Source organism: Acyrthosiphon pisum, chromosome X (assembly GCF_005508785.2).
Source record: "Acyrthosiphon pisum isolate AL4f chromosome X, pea_aphid_22Mar2018_4r6ur, whole genome shotgun sequence".
Classification (NCBI taxonomy): domain Eukaryota; kingdom Metazoa; phylum Arthropoda; class Insecta; order Hemiptera; family Aphididae; genus Acyrthosiphon; species Acyrthosiphon pisum.
Window position 1 is genome coordinate 27448812 of NC_042493.1, and position 23734 is coordinate 27472545.

A 23734-nucleotide genomic window follows, 5' to 3' on the forward strand; every position below is an offset into this window, starting at 1 on the left:
ATGTGTTTTATACAATATATTCTTTACACTCAATAGTATTTATTTTATATTCCGAAGAATTTACAATTTAATAATTTATTAGGGATTACAGTATTTAGAGGGGATTATTTTGATAGGCAAAGACGACTCACGGTTCTTTAGTGTAGTTAATGAATTGACCGATTGACCAAGACCAAATTTGAAATGTTAATATTAATTATTAAATAAAAATATAGTAAATATTAACTAACATTAATTATTATTATTACCCATCGTTCTTGATATAATGTCTGGTTTTCAATTTTTTTTCCCTACAGGGTTATATGAACTGGATGCATATACCAATTTCAGTTTCTCACTACAATACTACCGTGTTCGATAAGATGGAAAAATATATTTTTGCAATAAGCGTTAACAGCGCAAAACCGATGAGAAATGGTATCGATAACCTTAACGCTAGCAGTAGCGGAATGATCTGGGAATCATGTACGTAACTCTTTAACTGTTTTGATAAAAGCTATTTTCTGTAATACTCAAATAATTTTTCTTGTATGCTAATTTTATTTTATTGATATACATTTTGTACAAATTGATTAATAATTGATTAGTCAATGACAATGTAAAGAACGTTTGGGTTAGTGTGATTGGTTCGACGTTTGTGGGTTTGAGCTGGAAAGTCTACTGTGACGACAAGACTGGTTTAGTTGTTGGATATCATATATTTTACTGTCCCATAATAATTGACATAAGTATTCCCCTTTGCAGAGGTAAGACATTTTTAGTTTTTGATGAAAACTTAATATTATTAAGTTTAAGCATTCGGTTATGGCACTTAATTTTATTCATTTCAAATATTAATATTGAGCACAAAATTATGAAGCAGGGCTATACCTATTAGATTTTTCATAATTAAATAAAATAATCCCTAACCTAACCTAATCTAACTTTTTTTTTATTTCAATACACTTTTCTGCTCTGATTAGGTATGTAATTTATTTAAGTTTCTTGAGCATTTATCAGTTTTATCACAATCACACGCAAACTAATAAATATGTCTTGGGGAAAATATTCATGCTTCATTTAATATGGTGTAGGTACCTACTTATAATAAACTGAAAGTCAAATATTATGTTATACATATCTTCATCAAACAGAGTGGTTATTGGAACTAGAAATAATTATATAGGTAATACAATAACAATAATAAACATTTATTACATTTAATCAGATTAAATCTAATATTATACTTATACATAATATTATGTATTTAAAATGTATGCTGTCTTAAAGACTTAAATATTGGCAACTATTAAAATATATGAATGGTATTTGACAAATCAGTTACATTTATTTTTTATATGTGTTTTCACGGTGTGATAATTGTTTGAATTTTTACATTCACAAGTCAAATGCCAATATTTTGTTTGTTCAACTCAAACTTTAGTTTTTGTTACCCCTAAAGATTATTATATTAACATGTATTTATCTTTGTCCTATGGACTATGATAATTGTAATATTTTTTTTCATAAACTATATACCTAATGTAATATTATATACTTAGTATTTCATATTATAGCTTTGTTCATTTATTTTTTTATTTGTATTTGAAAATCGGGATCATAAGATAGATGCACATAGCACATTAATATAATGTACCTACCAAATATAAGATATATTATATAAACTAGTAATGTATCATGTATGTAAATATAATTTAAAATAAGCATAAATATAACTTGGAAATAGGTAACAATGTTATAAGAGCGGGAACCGTTTAAAAAGTTTTGATAATAGTTTCCACCAATATAGGTATATGCTTTGGTAAAATTACCATAATTATATTCCATATTTTTGGGAGAAATTTTGCATTAACATAAAATTACATATATGTGATAATTTTGTTTAACGAAATATTTTAATTAGGTCAGAAATGTATAAATACAAGATAAATTATACATCGTTAATAATTATTTATTTTCACAATTTGTAGTGCCGTGACACTTTGAATTGCATAAAACATTATTTTTTTTACATGCGCATCTATTAGTTTTGCATTTGGTTTTGCAAATACATCTTGTATAGCCTAGTGATCCCGCGATTCCATATCCAGCAGCCTCAAGAACCGTAATTTCTTTTACTCCGGCAGTCGCGATTGTTTTTTCATAATTCAATATATTTTCAGGACACGGAACGAGTTGTGCTCTAGTGAACCTATTTTTTAGCATGCCATACTCCGTACCTACATAGTAATTTATTTTAATATTGTTATTAATTTATTTTAACAATTAATTTTTATTGTACTTACATAATTTATACATATCAGCTTCATATGCAACAATGACCGCCAAAAGATTAAGGGGTGAGCCACGTGCTCTATTCACGTCAGGTATAGGTACTCTTACAGTAGTTCCTATTTGAAGTTCTGTTAACATAGTATTAGAATACTTCATCATTTTTTGTGCCTGCTTTTGAAGGTTAGTTATGGCCCCTTGTCTATGATTATTAATTTGATCTTTGTTCGAATCTAAGATATCACTGACTTCTGATTTCTTATTAAATTCTAAAAATTAAAATATATAATTGCAATATTAATAATATTTTTTTTAAATCATAATAATATTTAGAGAACGGATTGTTATGCACTAAAAAGTATCGAAATATGTCATATAATATGCAGTAAAAATCATAAAAATATCATATGCAACAAATAGGCAAGACATTTTTTTTTTATTTATATAAAATGCACAAATTAAACAATTTCCAATAATTAATTACTTAAATAAACTAAGTATATAAAAAATTTTCGTTTTAATATGCAATTGTAAGAATATACAGAAATATGCAATGACAATTAAATATGCAAAGAAAAAATTCACCATTAGATTAAAATTGTTATAATTGATAACTGACAAAAATCCAAAAAAGTAAAAAGGAAAAAATATGCAATTGTATTAGTTACCTATAATATCACGATTTCCTTCACCCTCAACTTCAAGTTCTTCGGTGTTTTCATTTTGATTTTTAAATATATTTTCACGTATTCTTCTGATTCTAATTTAGAAATTTCATCGTAAGGAATATTTGTTGAAGCTAATCCGATTTTTGCAGGACAGCCAAACATGGCTTCATAAGGAGAACGACCTATTCCTAGAATTGAATTTATTTATTTTTATTTTTGACTTAATATTTTCATATTTTTAATATAAATAATATTTTTTGTATAAATTAATTGTGTTGATAATTAATTAAATAATAATAAAAGATTACTAACCTGAATTGAACGCTCGATTTTTTTGAAACTGGATAAACTTGAGAGCGGTTGGCCAATCTTTACTATTGTTGTCTGTCATGCAGCTAAGATTGCTTCAATATCTCTATTAGCACGTTCTACCGACCCTTGGCTCTGGATATGTCGTGGTTTGCCATGTACAATTTTTACATCACTCCACATTTCATTAAGATTAGTGATAATTGAATTGACAAACTCTCGTCCGTTATCAGAATGCAAAATTGACGGTGCCCCAAAAGTAGTATAAATATCTAATAAATTTATAGCAATTTCTTCAGCACGTTTTGTCTTTAGAGGCCGTAATAATACAAATTTTGTAAGATGGTCTTGGTAATTTAAAATAAAACGGTAATCATTATAACATTGTGATTGCATGTTGATTAGATCAATTTGTGCCCGAGAGTTAAAAGCTGTGTGCACAATATGCTTCGAAACCAAACCCTTTTTCGGATTAGTTGTTTTTTTGACCATATGAACAGAAGCTTAAAAAAACCATAATTGATTCTTTGGTAATGTTACATATTTATGTCTTAATTCAGCCACCATTCTATCTCTTCCCCCATGTCCAATTGCAATATGAGTAGTATATAGGACGTCGAACATTCATCAACTTTCAAATAATAAAGAACTGTTCCATCTGATATGGGTTTAATTGATTTTTCTTTCCCAGCAATAGTCATAACATCGTACTTACGAATCAATTTGTAATCTTGTGGTCTTTTTTTTTTTAATTTCGCACTTTTAACGGCCGATATTTTTTCGTCATACTGCACGGTATTGATGTATGCTGTGTTATCGTCCCGTTTTTTCTCATCAATTACCGAGAAAATTGAATTTTCGAATTTTATTTTCATTTCTTCGATCTCCATAGCAAAAATGAAAAGAGTAAAATTAAACAAAAATAGTATGAACTCACTGAAATCGATGTCAGAACAAAAAGTTTACGGTAATGTTGCACTGGATGTGAAGTGAACGTGAACTGCGCACCTACAAATCGGTCGACTTTGAAGGTAATTTCTATAGATGGATACTAGATACATGTTATCGCTATCTTAAGATAGTACTTAATAGGTACCTAAAGTACGGCCGTCGACACATTAGAGATTTATCAGCTTTATCGTACGTACTGATTATATCTAGATAAATCGATTTTACAACGCAAGAATATTTTATATTTTTGTGAATTATGCCTGAAAAATCCCGGAGTTATTGTCATTACCTAGGAGATATTTCTAATTGCATCATTGACTGATTATAATAGACATTAACGATATTTACTAGTCAACATCGTGTACTGCCTAATTTGATCGGATATACATATATTTGTCCATCATATAAATAATAAATTTTAAAAAAAAATAAAAATTATTTTACCAAATTGTGTTATTTTATGCCTTGGAAAAATTATTTCCGTTTATACGGAAAGGTTTGAACAATTAATTTTACATATTATTTTAAATATTTATTGTCTGATGGACTAATGTAGGCACATAAATATAAACACATGATAATTTTTAGGCGGTAAATATTTTTGTGAGCGACTGATTTCTTGTCAAAGACTGTGAATACGGTAAAATAACAATTGTTGAGTGGAGCATTGCTGAAAATATGCCTCGAAGGCACAAATATTGAAATACAATATATACTTCTATCACTCAAAGTTTAATTTTTATTGCACCTACAGTTGACATCAATAAAAAATTTTAAAAACATCATTGTCAATCCAATACAATAAATTATCAGTCCACTCAGAATCTAAAACGTATTTACAAATAATTACCTTACCTACATTCAATGTCCATTAACGTAATCTACGAGTATACTTTAAATACGTAGGTAGGTACACCAAGTATCGTTAATTCTCATATCCTTAGGTACCAAATCCCTACAAAGTATATTCGTATATTAAATTACTATGTAAATGGCTAAATACAATAATATTATAACGATAAAAAAACAATATCGAAGTTAGCAAATAAGACATAATAATTATCAATGATATAAACCATGATACCTAGCTACAATTATCTAAGGATAGATTAACATTCTATACTAAATTGAAAAAACTGAGCCGTCATGGGACGCCTGTCAGATTTAAAATATCAACATTTTTTGTATAGAAAATATGCATGTATAGGAAATAAACATGGGATAATCAAGAACAAAATATTTTAAGAAAAATTGTTCTTTATTTTAAAGGCGCATTATAGATGTTTCATGCATGTGGCTATATGCGCTTGCGCGCTTTGTGTGCTTTCCACGCATGCACGCATTCACACGATGCACTTGACACCCACAACCGGGCTAACCCACCGGCCACCGCATTAGATGTTTTACATAAATAATATTTTTTTTTTACAAAATTGTTAAATTGAAGGCAATATATTAATCATATTAACAGCAAACATGTTTGGGCTCGTAATACGGGTTTGTGAACTGTGCTAAATGTATGTCCCCCTTAAATTCCTATCAAGAGCGACATTTGTTTGTTTAATATGTTTATGTTATACCCTGTAACTATTAATAACATAATTTAAATTTGTTTAATTTATTTCAGAACCTATGACAGTCAAAACAGTGAGTGAGGTCCATCAAAACGATTGCGAAGGTTCTATATTAGTTTCAGGTTTAAGGCCCTACACCTTATACTTAATAGCCATTGCAATTGTTACGAGCAACGGTGAAGCTATACATTTTGATACTAACATCAAAACATTAAGTGGGCCAATATTAAAATGACTATCAAATTGTAATAAAGTACACATATTATATTTTTTTTTTAACTACTGTTTTAACCTTCTGTTTGTCAAAATCCTATTATTTTTATTATTATTATTAGTATTATATTATGTAAGTACTTAATAATATATATTAGGCTTTATTTAGGGAAATTTTATAATTAGGGCCCGGATGTTGATGACTTTCGCATCTTTTGGAACATTAAAATTAGTTTCAATAACGTACAAAGCTATACAACAAAATTTTATTTTGCAGTTTTTGCGTTTTATTCATTCTTAAAACATCTGTGTGACTTTCAAGGTAATTTTCTGAAGTTTTATGACATTTTTTATTTTTTCGTCATTATTATATTATTTTCTACAAATTTGTTATTTAAAGATCTCTAAATCACGTAGGTATGTTTATAAGTTGTAATTTTTGATATAAAATTAATAAACAATTGTATTAACTTAAATAGTTTGATGAGCGTTTTTTAAGTATTTAGATCATTAACATATTATATAAAACTGTCGAGCATTTTTATAGGTTTTAAGGGTATCAACATCCGGAACCTAGTTATGATTAACTATATAAATTTCGTACATATCATTATTTCAATATTGATAACTTAATTAATATTATAATATATTACATTCTAATTACCTATATTAATATTATAACGTTCACAAAACGTTGCATTTTTATATTATTAATTATTTATTTTTTAATAAGACTTTTGTATTGTCGTATACACCGTTCGCTTCAGGCGTATACTAATAAACAAACACAATTAAAATATTATAACACTTTATTACTGTTTTGTTTTAAAGTGACCGTATTAAGCGATCACTGCTGAAAAACCAATTTTTGTCCACTCCTATCTCTTATATAATATTATTATAGCTTAACCTAGTGTCTATGTTACTACATCTTGTTATTAGTCTACTAAAACTTACTGGCTCTAAGACTTAATATTATATTTTGTTACATATGTATTACATAAATGTTTTCTTAATCTATAGTTAATAGTTTTAGTAATATAAAGTGGCATGTTTTAAGGAGTAATATTTAGGCAATTCATATGACATATTCACTTGGGCTGTATCAATGTGTGAGAAACACGCGCATGCGCATATCAAATAATTGCGGAAATGAAATATATTTTCGGTCGCATAAGTGCATAACTATAGAAACTACTAAAAACAATAGTAAATCAAACAAACCTCCTGAAATTCGATTTTAATTTCGAACAAATTGTGGAATTATTGTAGAGTAGACCATTTAGGAATCATTTTTTCTATTTGAAATCTAACGTTTTAAAAATAAATACAAATATAATTAAACGAAATTTAAAAATAATATTATGTTAATATTTTTAGGCTCTTTATAATTTTAAATTTTAAATCGGCTTAGATATTTTGTTAAAATACTTAAGTCATAGGTACTTCATTGAAAATAAAAATCGAACATTTCAAAGTATGATCTACCACCGCATATTGGTCTAAAATGTATGAAAAATATTTGTAGCCTAGTATTTGTACCCCCAAGTAGCAATTTAAATGTTCAATGTGGGTTACACTGTGCATACAGCTTAAGAACTGTGCTGAACAACAATTACTGGTTATAAATTATGATACGGTTTTTACATATTTGAACCAAATATTTTGTAAAAATAATTTTATGGTTCACTGTCGGTATATTTGACACTGAATGGTGCTGAGAATGTGCAAACGAACTGACGGAAATCGAACGATTCAGAAAAAATGTTTAAGAGCAGTTTGGAACAGTTTGTTTAAAAAATATGATTGTGCGCAGTATTGTAGTCGTGTATATACCGGTCCTCGGTGACTAAATTTATTATAGCCCGTTAAGCCGGTAAACTATAATTATTATGATATTGATACACATCATGTATTCACGTCTCACCTTAGATAGGTATCTGATTAGTGCCTAGTGGTATTTGTTATTATTTGACAAACGCGTCTGTCCGTATCTCGTACGTTATGCGTGCAATGTATAATGTATATTATAGTTGTAAAGTTATAACTTATAGTTATCTAATAATTTTCTTAAATTGATAATAATATAATATCTTAAAATTAATTATTGTTCTTTAATTTTTTTTACTATCAAAAGATTACCAATCATATTTTACGTCTCGCATATGCGCTGGAGCTACAACTGTAATTTGTATTATATTTTTCGATTATTGAACAAAAAACATCTCACTAATTATATTGTAAATATTTTTTATTTTACTCAAGTTATAATAAACATTACCTAAAAATTATAATAAAGTTTATTATTGCGTTTATTTCCTCTTCATATTTAAATAGTAAACCAAATTTTAAATATTAAATATGATATCATAAACCTTGTCTGAGGCAACTGTATTTTGACCTAAGCGCACTATGATTATTTGTATCATGTTTGTCTTAAGCAACGCAATTAAAAATCGAAATCCAATGTGCCCTGTAAATAATTATCATCTTTCTAACAAAAAAAAAATTAACCAAATCAGAGCACTTGTGAGAGTTTTTTTGCTTTAAAGCATGTTTTGATCAAAAATCAAGCTTTTTATTTTTGGTTGGTGGTGCGTTGACATGACGCGCCTGCATACTCACACTTAATCATCATTGGCGAGTGACGATTAACACATTTTTTGGTTTTCAAAAAAATGTTTTTTAAATTTATCGGTATCAAGAACAGTTTTTGAAAATGTTGATTTAATGTTCCTGTACTTAATAAATGTAGACCTGATTTTCATTATCTATTAACTATTAAGGTCTGAATCTAAGGTCGTAAAATATGTCCGATTTGTATAATTATAGTGTGGGTACAGTGCCGCAACAACCGCAGGGGCAACCGGGGCAATGCCCCTGTAAAGAGCCGCTAATTGATGGATCATGGGGCCCCGACGGCGCTCAGCATCTATTTTAAATTTTTAAATAATTGCATTATAATCTAATGTTTAAATGAAATAAAATATATCAAATAAAAATATTTATTTTTATAATTTATTATGGTATCTAATTTGTTGTCAAAGAACTATTTATCCATAACAATATCTATATTTATCTATAAAATTGTATTATTATAGTGTTTTATTGTTATTGAGTTACTTTTATGTGAAAAGGAAAGCTTTTATGAAAAGCTTTAATTAATATTTATAATAAAAAAATAACACTAAAAGCTTAGTTATATTTTAATAACAATACACTGGGCCTTCACATTATATTTTTAGTCTTTAAAAAAATAAATCACCATTATTATTTATTTTTGTATAGGTAACCTATAAAAAAATATTATACACTAGACCTCAGGGCCGCATACATTGACTATGTCCGGGGCCCCAAGAATCCTAATTGCGGCATTGTGTGGGTACATACAATATAGCAAATTTACGTTCAATAGAACTAATTTCGTGTTGTTAACTTTAATAATCTACCTAATTTCGCATACAATATAATATGGTTAAGATCATTAAGATCATTATTCGATTACATTAATATTTAATTGCAATTTACAATAACATCACACTATATTACAGTATAATAAATCTCTTGTTATGTGATTAATGATAATGAGTTATTATATTTGAACAAAATATTAATTAAAATGGATACTAAAAAAGTGTATTGGACTGTTGCAAATATTGTTATTTAAAAAAGTTTACTGTTAACATTCAAATACGTGCTATAAGATTTGGTACATACATTTGTAATTCAGGGAACATACAGAGGAGACTGCAGTCTATGTTATGATGATAATGACATAACTATTGATGACTGCGGGATGGATGCGAATGTGGATGTCGAATACGAAACAATTGTAATACCTAACATTAATAAATAATAATATACACAAATACTTCAAACAGCAACAAAACAGACGTGCATACCTAATTAGTGAATAACCACTGTATAAACATTTTTTTCAACTACCTACAAAGATACTAATTACTAATACAGTAATAATATAGGTTTTATTTTGTCACCCAACCCCGCTGTGTCCGTAATCTACCGCAGGTAGATTGGCTACCTAATAATATACTGTTCACATAATCATATTAAGCTAGTCTCACGGGCAACGCCACGCGGGATGGCTAAAAATTAAAATATAATATGATTTTGCTTCCATATGCACAAACATTATACCCCAAAGGAGTTAATTAATCAACATTTTCTGGGGTTATTCAGCTAGTCTACTATAATATTATTATGGGACCTATAAATATATAAAATATATACCTACTTAGAAGGGGTGTCTTTAAATCAAATCCATGGAGGAGGGGGGGGGGCGAAAACATTTTAAACTTGAACACCGCTTTTATCAAATATCAAAATTTAAAAAACATATTTATCTATAAGCTAAAACAAAACATCTCACGACTTACGGAGGGATATCAGTCCGACTCACCGACGCGCCTACTACCTAGCTATTTAGTAACGTTTATATTATGCTTAAACTGAGTTATACACCTATACTGTTTTTAGAAATCGTTGTATTTCTTTATAATATTATAGTCGTTAATAGTTAATAATATTTCCATATTAAGGACTATAGTCCTACACAACGCTATAACCTATTTCGACTAAATGCGCCCATTGAACACGTTTCGGGTCCTATAGAAATTAGGTACGTAAATAAGCGACACGGGAAATTATTATAACTTTATGTATTTAATTTCGTTCTGTGAGTGTAGTTCAAAGAGTGATGACTGCCGAATGATGAGCTTTATGGGTTTTCAACTTTCATGTTCTAATTTTCGAGAAAAAAAATATACCAAACATTTATTTATCTAGATGAATTAGGTTAGATAACACAATTATTCATCTAAGATAAATCATTAGATTGTCGATTTAGTGTAGTCATGTAATCGTATCATTGTGCAATCTTTTACAACGTCTCCTGACCTAATTTGTGCCACTGGTAAATTGTGTCCCAAATAACATTTACTCTGATAATTGGGTCCCGAAAAAAGGTAGTATGTAAGTTGAATCCCGAAAAAAAAATGTTGTCCATTTATCCCATTTTTAGGGTACCGTACGGTAAAACGGGACCCTATTACTAAGGCTCCGCTGTCCGTCCGTCCGTCACCAGGCTGTATTTTATGAACCATGGAAGTTAGAAAGTTTAAATTTTCACAGATTATTTATTTCTGTTACCACTATAACAACAAATACTAAAAATCCTAGAATATATAATATAAGCAGTGTTGCCAACATGTTTATGGCTGATGGTACGGAAACCTTCGTGCGCGAGTCCGACTCGCACTTGGCCGGTTTTTTAAATATCTAATAGACTTTATTAGAAGCAGAATTTTAAAACGATAGTATAAATAATGTACCTATAGATTAAAAATGAATTACATTTTTCTTTGACTAAGTATAACACTTCTTCGCTCTTCTTAATATTGTCCATATTATTTATCTACATTTTTCGTCAGCTTCTATTTCTAAAGCTTCTAGAATCTAGAGTAGTTTCATATTTTTATTTAACATCCATGTTTCAAAACCATATAATGCTGTACTCTATGCATATGTTTTAATCAAGCGTTTTTTTATTCTCAGATATATATTTTTTTATGTTAGTAATTTACTCTTGAGTGGAATGCCTTTTTTGATTGTCCTATTCTACTTTTTATTTCCTTTTCTTTCATCATTGTTTATTATGCTTCTCAAATATTTAAATTGATTTACTTGCTCTATTCTGTTTTTTTATGGGATAGGTATATTAATGTTTGGTTCGTTTTATCTACTATATACCAATATACCAATTATTTTTATTTTTGCTGTGTTTATATTTAATTATACGCCTTATAGATTTATAATAAAATATTTAAAAAAACAATTAAAAAATGTTAAAAATTAACAAATTAATATTAATTGCGGTAATTAAATTAAATATTTTGGGTGTTAAACATAAAAATTATGTTTTGGTTCTGGTTTAGGTTTATATAAATTATAAAACCAATGAAAAAATTCATAATACAAAAATAATGGCATCGTATAACGTATCGTATCTATTATAGTTTATAATTTAATATTATGTATTACCGATTTTTATCATTTTTACACGGAGTCACCTAAAATATATCACTTCATTTATATTATGAACTATAGTATGTTGATTAAAATTGTATTATGCTATTATTCACGCATCTGTGTTTCATCATATTAATATATTATGGACCATCATCAAAATCGTGTGCATAATATGCAATAACAAAAAAAAATGAAATAACATAATATATTATATTATGTTATTTCATTTTTAGAGGAAAAGATTATGACCAGGTAACTGTAGATTTGTAGCCTGGAATCAACTTACTTAAGATTACTTACCTTTTATTCGGAACTCTATTTACCGCTTTCAAAATGTACAAAAGTTATAATTTATTATGGTCCCAATTTACCTAGCCTAAATAACACTAATATTGCGTCCTTGATTTCCCTTTACCACGTCCTAATTATCCCGACCACCTTGTTACAAACTTATTAATTATATTAAATAACGGAGCACTCATTATTTAAACAGGCAATGTCAGACTTTCAATCAAAATAAATAAGCACATTCAAATGTATAAAACAGTTTATATTTAATTTTTATTTATAACAATTACAAAATTAAAAAATGCTTGAGAGTCCTACGCCTGTGTAGAAATGGGATGCAACTCTTAAATACACAAAAAAAAAATTCATATACAACCTCAATTTATTACCGCCGACATAATATGTTGCTCGGGCGCTCTTTGCCGCTAAAAATGTGCGACGAAAATCGTAGCACAATCCGGCGCCACCGTAAAGCGGACGTCATGTGTAATATATTAATAAACCTGTTTTATATAATATGCCAGCCGGTCGCGGCCACCATCACAACAAGAGACCCTCGCAATAACGAACCCTCCGCTCTTCAATCAATCGTCTATTTAGTCCAATTACAACTTAACTTAAAAACTTCTATCTAATAAGTGATATATGCATTTTTAAATATTTTACCATCAATTTTTACAATGAAAAATGGTACAAACTAAAATGTTTATTAAAAATGAATGATTTATGTTAGTATAGTAAGGTCAAGTGGGGGAAGAGCCTAGCAGGGCTAGTGCCTAATCGGGTTATAAAAAATACAATATTTCAATTTTAAAGTTGATTTCATAAAGATTACGAAGTTTAATAGTAATCGAATGTTGTATAATGTTGGTTACATTTTATGATATCAAATACAGCAGTTAACACTATCAAAAAAGCTAATCAGTTATTTACTCGAATTTTTTTAAATCAACGTTAATCCAACGGTCTAGTTTAAATAATTTCAAATTAGGTAAATAAATGTTATTTTATATTTATAACACTATTTCATTTAGGAATTATGCTAATTGTATGACACAAATGAGTATTAGCCGATTATGCATTTCCCCCTTGTAAAGTTCCACACGGGGAATTTGCGACATGATTTATGGGGAAAGTGCGACATGCCTTATTTTGTTAAATACCTAGTTAAAAATATTTTATAAACATTGTTTGTGACTAAAATATTTATGAGTTACAAATAGTCATCTTTAAATATGTAAATAGTTGACAATTAAACTTTGAATAAGTGTTAACATTATATCAACCAAAACTTAAAAAAACTAATACCTATGTATTAACTATATATTAAAAAACTGATGTCTGTCAAATCTTGATAAAATTAAAATAATTTAATTCTTTCAACGGAATTTATGATGTGAAGCATCTAATGGCGCGGTGCGGAAGTGAGGCCGGCTGTGGCGTGGCGACGCCTCAAGCCGGAGCTAGCAATACACGGCGTATTCTACCGAATTTCGAACTATTCCGCAGGGTTTTCCGTCGAATTTAAAACGCATTGGTTTATATCGGAGCAGCAATATACGACGGGCATATTACTCACTCGTGGCTCGTCGGCTCAATCTGCCTCAGCTTGGCGATCTCCTCTCCAGTTTTGTCGGTGTACTTACCTAAGCCGTGCGTGGCATGTGCTACTTTAAGGGCCAGTTGTACAGTCCGTGATTAAACTCCGATTACGCTTAATCAGCTGATAACAGATATTTAACCGGCCAAATTCGGCCAGTTAAACTGTGATAACTTTAATCACAGACTGTACTACTGGCCCTAATACTTGTGTATAACATAGACTTTTAGGTATACGTCTATGGTGTATCGTGTATAAGTATCAGCGTACCCACGCGCTGCTTTATATGCGTATATCAGTAATCAGTATATTATGTATTAATCGTTATCACACTGAGCTCCGTGGCTATTATCGGCCCGTAGGCTCGTAGCCCGTTTCCGGTATCGCCGCGCAAAAAATACGTCTGGTCGACTATGCGTCGACACCGGCGACCCACGCTCTGCAATCTGTATATAATTAATCATAATTAATCTTATTGTTATATAAATAATCATAATTGATCTTACTGTTATATAAATAATTAAAGATTAGAAGTAAATAAAATATAAATACTGATGGTACTGCTCGTAATAATTTTTATTTCAAAAATAAATTCAATAATAAGTGATGAAAATAATTTTATATTTTTTAATCATTCTGTACATTGAAGGAACACTCTATATATATATGTTACGTTAAAAGGTTATTAATTTAATGTTGGGGGACGGAGTGGCCGAGTGGATGAAGCCATCGGTTCGACGCCGGCCGCGTGCGGCATTTTTCTTCGGGAAAGTCAAGGTGTTCGGAAAGAAGTGCCGCCATCCACCACCGTGCATGGAAAATACCTACAGGTGACAACTAAAAAAATCTGCCAAACCAAAACACACGTGTTTAAAACTTACAGTACCCTCCCTCACAATAAAAACCACCTGATGGCCTAAAGTGCCACGGGTCAATTAATAATAATAATAAAAAAAAAGGAATTAAATTAATTATATCCAGACGTAACGAACATTTATAATAGACTAATTATGGCATGTTATTGTTATCGACGTTCGAAGACATCGTAATTTCGGGGAAAATATATTCACTAAAATAAACAAAAAATAAAAACCAAATATACCATTAGATTCTTGAGACAGTACCTAGTCGTCTATAATTTATTTTAAAACGTTATCTCATCGCCAATCAAAATTATGAACTGTCAAAGTGATGAACACTATATTTATGGATAAGCAGTCGACACGGGCATGGTTTAAATATACAGGTTATTGCATATTGACTCGGATTGTTATCATCAGAAACATTATATCACAAATATAAATTTTTCTTATCATCAAAAACACGCTGACAAAAGCTAACAAATTTAAAATTTCCATGCATGTATATACTTGAATATTATTGGCTCCCTTTACGCTTCTATTTTTGTTTTTATCATCAAATATTTTATTTAGAAGGGGTATAAATGCAATAACCTTGTATATTTTAACCATGGACCTGCAGGGCAATGTTATAGACAGTGTTGAGCATTATCTAGATAAATAATAAATTATCTTTTATCTTATCTAGATAATAAATTAATTGATTATCTGATGAATTATCTTAGATGAATAATTGTGTTATCTAACCCAATTCATCTAGATAAATAAATTATGGGTACCTACATATTTTTTTTTTTTTTGAACCACAAAAATTAAGGTATGGTATATTTTTATTTTGAAAAATAAACCATTGAATTTAAAATAATAATAATTTTCTGTAATTTCTATTTACGTAATTTCTAATAATTCTATACGGTCCGATACGGTTAATTATACATGTATACGGACATACCGTCGTAATGGGTTGTGACTTGTGCAGACAATACAGTAATACACACACCCGCATTCAGACACAACATCACAACAAAGATATTATTTTTATTGGCTCACATAAACTATTAATATTATTCATTCAGTTTATTAAACATAAATAGATTGATTATGGCATTATTGATTTCCCGAAATTGTTTATTGTATAATATTAATATATTAATAGGTCCCATATTATATTATATACTACGTAGTATATAATATAATGTATACTATATACTGTATATAATATATACTGTATAGACATAATATAGCAAGCTATATACCGTATATACCTGTATATCTACACGGTGTTGACGTAGTAATATTTTGATTTGTTGATAATTATTTATAAATAAATAATAATACCCATTTCACTAAAGCAGTAATACATTGATATCAATATTTTTCATAATATGAATATAATAATATAATATATATATATATATATATATATATTATAATACTATTTTATGGTTATGGTACAGGTACAGATACAGATCCCTACATGGTTATTATTATGATTTACATTGTTTTTTTTTTTTTTTGTTTTTTTTTTTTATTGGTCTTGAAATTTATACAATTTCTGCTTCGACTACTTGGTCATTAGCATATCACTATAAACATAAACATAAACATAAATTGCTTATATTTATAATGAGGAACAGAGCAAAGAAAGAAAAAAAAAGTACAAGAGAAGCAGTTAGGATTAATTAGTTTGTTATTTTATACATTGAAAAGGTTGGCTACAGTAGCTTGAGTAACTTGGTTGTTTTGAAGAATTCAATGGTGTTAATTTCATTGTCAGGATTTGGGCCTAGGCTTGCTCCAATTTGATGGCTTATATTGAGATCCTCTCTTTGTTTAATGTACGTTCTGCATTCTTCAAAAATATGTTTAATTGTGATTATTGTGCCACATGATTGACATATTGGTGGGTCACTTTTTGCCATTAGGTACTCATGGGTTAGTCTAGTGTGGCCGATTCTGGCCCTTTACATTATTTATAGATTTATAACTTACCAAATAAGAAGATCAGTATAATCCATATTATATGAGTATATAATCTATAATCAGTAAACCAAACTTCAAAAATAATAATCTGAGTATAGTATAATTTTTAGACAAAAATAAAAATAAATTATGAATTAATCTAAAACAATAAAATGTAATGAGACATTAGGTATATTCTAAATATTAATTAATAATAAATTGTAGTTAAAATAACAAGTGTAGTTATTAAAAAATAAAATTTTAATTTTATCTTTTTTTTTATCTAGATACATTTTGTATATCTTTTATCTTAATATAGATAACTAAGCAATTAATTATCTTTTATCTGTATCTAGATAAATATTTTGTTATCTTTGCTCAACACTGGTTATAGATGTAGACTGACCGTCGACCCCATGGCGTTTCAATTTTCAACATTATTACTATAAGAACATTTTTGATGTTACACATCTGCAAGGTGTCCCGGAGCTTATTTTCTTTTTATTAATTTATGAAACTTGCCCAGGCCAAGGAATAGCTTGTATAAAAATGTATTAAAAGTACCGGTTTTGCACTTATTCCGGTAGCAGGGAAAGGACGAGACTTTTTTTTTTTGAATAATTTTTTTTCAACTAAAAAATTATCAAAACACTTTTTTGAATACAAATTTGAATTCCTTATACCTACCTTAATTAATGGATGATAAAAAAAACTATGTTCCACGTAAGAATACAGTAAGATGGTATGTTCCATTAAACTGAGATTTTGCAAAACCACGTCGCTGTTACCCCACCTAACCTTATATCACTTTATTCTCGTATTTACGTTACGGAATTGCAACTGCAGATTCGTAGACAGATACTACTACATAAGTCTCAGGTCTTTCAAGCGTTTACTTACAATTTATGAAAAAAAGTTTGGAATATTATGGAATGTGATTGGATGGTAAAGGCATCTTCTACACGATATTAGTATAATTTTAACGACGTAATTTTCCATTCATTCATCCATCCATCTTGTTAATCTGTTGATTATAGGTATTATAACTAAACAACAATATCGTTTGTTCAGTTTTCAGTGTTACTTTAAACGTTTTGACTATCAATCGGTCCTGCACGCTGTATGCACTATTATCAATTTGGAGTGATTTGATCGAACTGACACATAGGTTTTATCTGTGTTACTGCAGTGTTAGATAGGTACCTACTCATAATAGTTATAAGTATAAAAGCTTTACATTATATTGTATTATAGTATTTTTACCTTGTTGGGTAATACTGTAGCTGATAGAGGCTGATTGGTATTGAGAATGATAATATATTGATATAAGCAATAATTTTGCCATCTAGATGTGACGATAGGTATACGTTGATCAGACAGTGGACATAATATTCCCCACTAATATGTATAGCGATAGAAAAGAAAAATTAACATGTATTAATAAAAATATGATCCTGATAGGAAGTCATCATATTATACATTATAAATCATGGGAAAACATGATGAAATGTTATGTTATCTGTGAAAATATTGTTATCATCATCATTATATCATCATAATCAATAATCGGAATGCATATTATGCTTATATAGTGGCTCCCGTATATGTTCATTCTACATAATATAATATATTCATACATATTATTTTAAATTCCCCCCCCCTGAGAATTTTAATTAAATGTACTTTAATATCAATATCACTATAACTTTTATTAAATTATAAGTAATTTATTCTTATATTATCTTGACCTGGGTGGGAATTTATCCTGCGAGCGCGCTTACCCACAACTATATAATGTCTATATTATATTGCTTATAAGTGAGTTAACAACACTCGTGTCATTGCTGACGTGAGCAGTTTTCATTCATATACGTCGTATTAAAATTTATTATCGGGATCAAAATATATTAATAGCCAAGTAGGGTGACGGGACAAACATTATGTTTAATTTAATAAAGATCAGTTTATATTGTACCACCACCACAATAAATTTTCCTTTTAAATACGGTAGGCCTCTATATCGTTCATTTAAACGCTCATAATTCATAGTTTAGTATGTTCTAGCCATTGGAAACGACTCCTTCCTTCTCTCGTGAACTAGCGCAAAACCATAAGGTAACTATCATACACATAATATTATGTGTATCAATTATTTTAATAGTAATATAAATCATTTTTCATCACGTATATTGTACGTATATTCAGCACTTCAGCATACCCGTATATAGTAATGTCCTGCAGGGCTTTGAATTTAATCCATTGGGGACTTGGTTGATTTATTCTTGAAAAACGCTTCTATCTGATTTATCGAGTACTTATCTAACACTTATTAGTCATACTTTGACGAAAAATAAATCAATTGTAATTTATCATATCGACAAAGCAGTTAACATGATCGAAGATGAGTAGGTATCTTGTACCTATCCTTCCTGTATTTATAAAATAATCATAATATTATGAACCTTAATAAATTATACTTTTTCTATTAGTACCATAACCATAAATTGTTTATGTGGGTAAGAAATGGAATATTGAAAATTAACGAATCTTTTTTTTGTTTAATACTTAAAAATTATATATCGTTTCACTATAAATTTTGTCATAGCTAATGACTGCCTTAACTAATGATCGTTATACACGTATAATCTATTATTTTCTGCAGAAATTAAGCAGGGTGTTGTGTGTGTGTACTAAATTTATTCTTGTATCACCTATCTGAATTAGAGTATTATATGATTATTACGAAGTAGTATAGGTGCCTTTGTTATTTCTAGTATAATATAGTATTAACCATTTGGTGAAATACGTCATATGTTTTTTTTAATTTTCTTGAGTATAGTTTCAATAGTAATAAGTACATAATACAATATAATACTTCACTGACTAGTGAATAGTGATAAAAATGTTTTGATTTAGGATGAATGTTATTTTTTTCAGCAGTATTTTTTGGCAGGGATAAGATTCTATAGCATTTTGTAGTTACCGTGGAATTATAAAGATAAAAATAGCAGAGTAGGTACCTACCTAAACTATACTCAAGGTGTAACAGAATTGTCAGACGAATTAATGAACTTTTGTTCTAATCAATATTTTATTGTAACATTGAGATATGTTAGATTTGTTGTCCTTTATTTTTAATTTGTGTTTGAAATTATAAAGTTGCTAGCTAAAATAAAAATAAAATTTCCAATTTCTGTCGTGAACCTCAATATCTCTGTTTGAGCTCCTCTTTAAAATGCGAATTTCAGCAAATCCTTTTTTATTGTACTGTGAAAATATGAAAAGAACCTCTATTCCAAATTTCAAGTTCGTACGTTTCGTAGTTTTTGAGCTACAGCGATCAGTGACTAAGTGGTATTTGGATTTCATATGTATACCTAGATATAATGTTTCATAGATCGTAATTTAAGAAGAAAATCAAAAATGAACAGTTAGCAAATATTTTTATATTTTAATCGTATTTTGTATGAAGATAATATTGAATAGTATTGATTTAAAAATCATTTAAGTTTAAGATCATTAATTAATTAATTTACGTTTTATAACAGTTTAAATCCACAATTAAATATAAGTATTAGGTAGGTACCTAATAAGTTATAAAGAAAAAAATACTTCATTTGTTACCAATAGGTACCTATTCTATATTTATAGGAAAAAATATAGCGTAGGTACATTTCAATACTAAGCAATATTATATAGCGAAAGTTATTAAAATTACTTTTACTTTTAGTTATTTAAAGTTCAACTCTGATTATTAGTTTATCCATTTTTTCAGAGTCTTGATAAAATATATTGTAAGTGAAATTCATAAAATAGAAGACTTCATTAATATTCAATCATTTTTACAGATATTATATTCTATTAGTATAGGTACTTATATAAATATATTCGTATTAAACATTCCATTTTGTTAAATACATATCACAATATATCCTAAAGTATTAATCTAAGTAGTAAACATACATTTCTGTTTTCACATATATATTTATAAATAAAAGATATTCAGTTTATATACATGAGAACAATGTATAATCAAGGAATTTGTAAAGAATGTTCCGTTTACTATAAATAATTACCTATATGTTACCTGCTGGCGTTCTTGACCTATTTGGAGACTAATAAAAGATATTTTTTGTAACACGTATTTGAATACTCGGTAAAAAATCATGTGAGTACAAATAAAAAAGTATTTATAGATACTTTCAAATATTTACAAACATTTTTTTACTTTATAAATCAACTGAACTGATTTTCAAGTTTTACGTTAACTTTATACAAAATTTTATTCCGTAACATTTTGTTTAACAATAAAATGCTTATCTCTGTTTTTTGTCGAAATATTTAAATTTTTGATTAAGTATAGTTTACAGCAGGACTCGAAACAGTCTTCGAAATTGTCGGCTACCGCTTTACCGCTTTAGCGGTAACAAAAACAAATTGATACGGATTACCAGTTTTAAACCGGTGCTGTCGTTACCGGTACTATATTCAATATTACAGGCTAGGTACCGATTAAATAAGGGTTTTCTAAAAACGATTGTATTACACCTATGTAGTAGGATTTAAGAAGCTATTAATTTTCAAGCTATTAAAGGAGCAATGAACTTTTCATTATTTATGTAGCTAAAATAAATTAAACATATTATAATAGTTCATAAGTAACGGTAGTTAACACATATTATTATTTATTATTATTATGTTATTATAGCGTTTTATGTTAACTGAAAAATCATCACGGTATTCGGTAAACGATAACTGGGAATAAAATTGACTTTAAAATAACGGTAACCGATTTTAGGTTTACCGGGAACTGGTTTCAAGTGTTTCAAGTGGTTTCTGATTCACAGTAATAAAATATATTAGGTATCATAAATTCTCAATTATTATACATTTATTTTACGTGATAAAAATCAAAATTAAAATAGAAAGTATATAGGTAACTAAAAATAAATCAGTACCTATTTAATTTTAAATACAAATATGTAGTGTAAGTATTTAAAATACGTACCTAGTACAAGTAGGTACTTCTTTTTAAAAGTATCTAAAATACGTACCTATTTGAGTACTTAAATGTATTTAAATACTTTTACTCAAGTTGTATACAAGACCGGAGTTACGTTGAGTTACATGGAGGTACCTACTTAAAAATATTCTAACAAATAGTTTTACGGATATAACAGTAAAATTTAATCCAGAAAACCCGAAGAAAAATACCCGTAGAAGAAATTCCAATAAAAAAAAACATCCGTGAAAATAATACCCAATAGAAAAATTACACCTGGGAAATATAACAAAATGAAAAATACTAGATAAAATAATAATAATTGTTAACACATATTAGGTAGTAGGTAAATTAAGAAAAAAATGTATATAGTATTCATGCATAATAAATTGAGTATTACCTGATTATATATAATATATAATATAATATCTAATTATTTATTTAGCGTACCTATAGTTAAATCTAATAAAAACATAGGTAATTATACTATAACTAAACCTACATAAAAAATCCATAATAAAATATAATGACATTAAAAATATATTTTTTACGATAGTATAGTCACCAAATACCTTTAAATTCCTTATTGAAGGAATTTTCATAAATTGAAATGTTAAAAGTTAAAAATATATTTGTGTATAAATTAAAAACTAATATTTTGTCATTTATTATAAAACATTACGCCTGCTATTAATTATTATAAATATCGTAATAAATAGTAAAAAATGTTTAGGTACCTATATATTTTATATTATCAACAATATATTTTTTACTACTGATAGGTAATTAAGAATATATCACGGTCCGTGAGTTTTTTTTTCATTTGGGTATTATTTCCATCGGTATTTTTTACCGGATACCAGTAAAGCTAAGCTATTTGCGAACCAACAATGTTTTATACTGCGTATTCAATAGGTACTTTAAAACTCTTAGTTTTTTCTCTAAATCAAAACAGATATTATAGATGGATTCAGAAATAACAGTCTTTTTTCCGATGGATAATTATGTTGATACGACATTGCAATTTATTCTAACCGTTTTGACGATACTAATCAATTTAGTTACAATAGCTAATAATTAATAATATTATTAGAAAATTATAATATGTTATCTTAGTGATTATTTTTCATGTCGATTCCAATAGGTCGATTATATTTCAAGTTAATTTGTATTAAACGCTTTAATTTGAACAATTTATTCGAAGAATTAAAATTAATTCCGAGTGTGCCCGTAGTTTATAAAATGTATACAATGCACGTACTTGCAATTATTATTGTATCCAGTTTATTGCCCTCATATACGGCATAATTCAATAATAAAGATGATTGTTGTAGAGAGAGGAGGAAGGATATAACATAATGTAAAATTATTAAATGAATGACAATCCGTTTATAAATTGTAGCTCCACCAAATAAAATTTCCCAAGGCTGCAGAACAACTTGATGAATTATATTAATTCGATTCAATTGAATTAAAAAAAAAAAAATGAGTTAAAAGATAATATTATATTATGTTACCTATCATTGGTTATAAATATGTACTAGTATATATCTATAATCAATGATATTTTTAAAATTATTAAAGCGGTATATAATAATATATAGGTGTTTACAAAAATAAGTTTATTTATTTATCTATTACAGCTCCATTCACGATCGTCAGATTACTATATAAATAATTATATTATTGGCAATTTATTGTTTAACTAAATAAACCTATAGTTAGCAGACTATCTGTGGAATTCTGTATCTAACCCGGTACCAGGGACGTAGCCAGGATTTTATTTTGGGGAGGGTCAATTCAATTCAATTCAAAAAAAATAAGTAATTCTAACCATTCTTATTAATCAATCAAAAATTAAATTCATAATGACCTACAGACTGCTATATTTTGTACATATTGTAAAAAAAATATATCTTATAAATAAAAAAAATGTAGATATAAATATAACATAGATATAATAAAATTATAATTTATAATAATAATTT

At 28.1% G+C, this 23734-nt stretch overlaps 1 protein-coding gene across 3 annotated transcripts in view; it reads left to right on the plus strand.

Annotated features, from left to right (window-relative positions):
• Window positions 1-18768: 18768 nt before the first annotated feature.
• LOC100572111 (cytokine receptor-like) overlaps window positions 18769-23734 on the plus strand; it is a 19391-nt gene continuing 14425 nt past the window's right edge. For all 3 annotated transcript variants that reach the window (XM_003240122.4, XM_008180113.3, XM_008180123.3), the window contains exon 1: window positions 18769-18859. The gene's annotated coding sequence lies outside the window, so the exon portion shown is untranslated. The remainder of the gene's footprint in view (window positions 18860-23734) is intronic.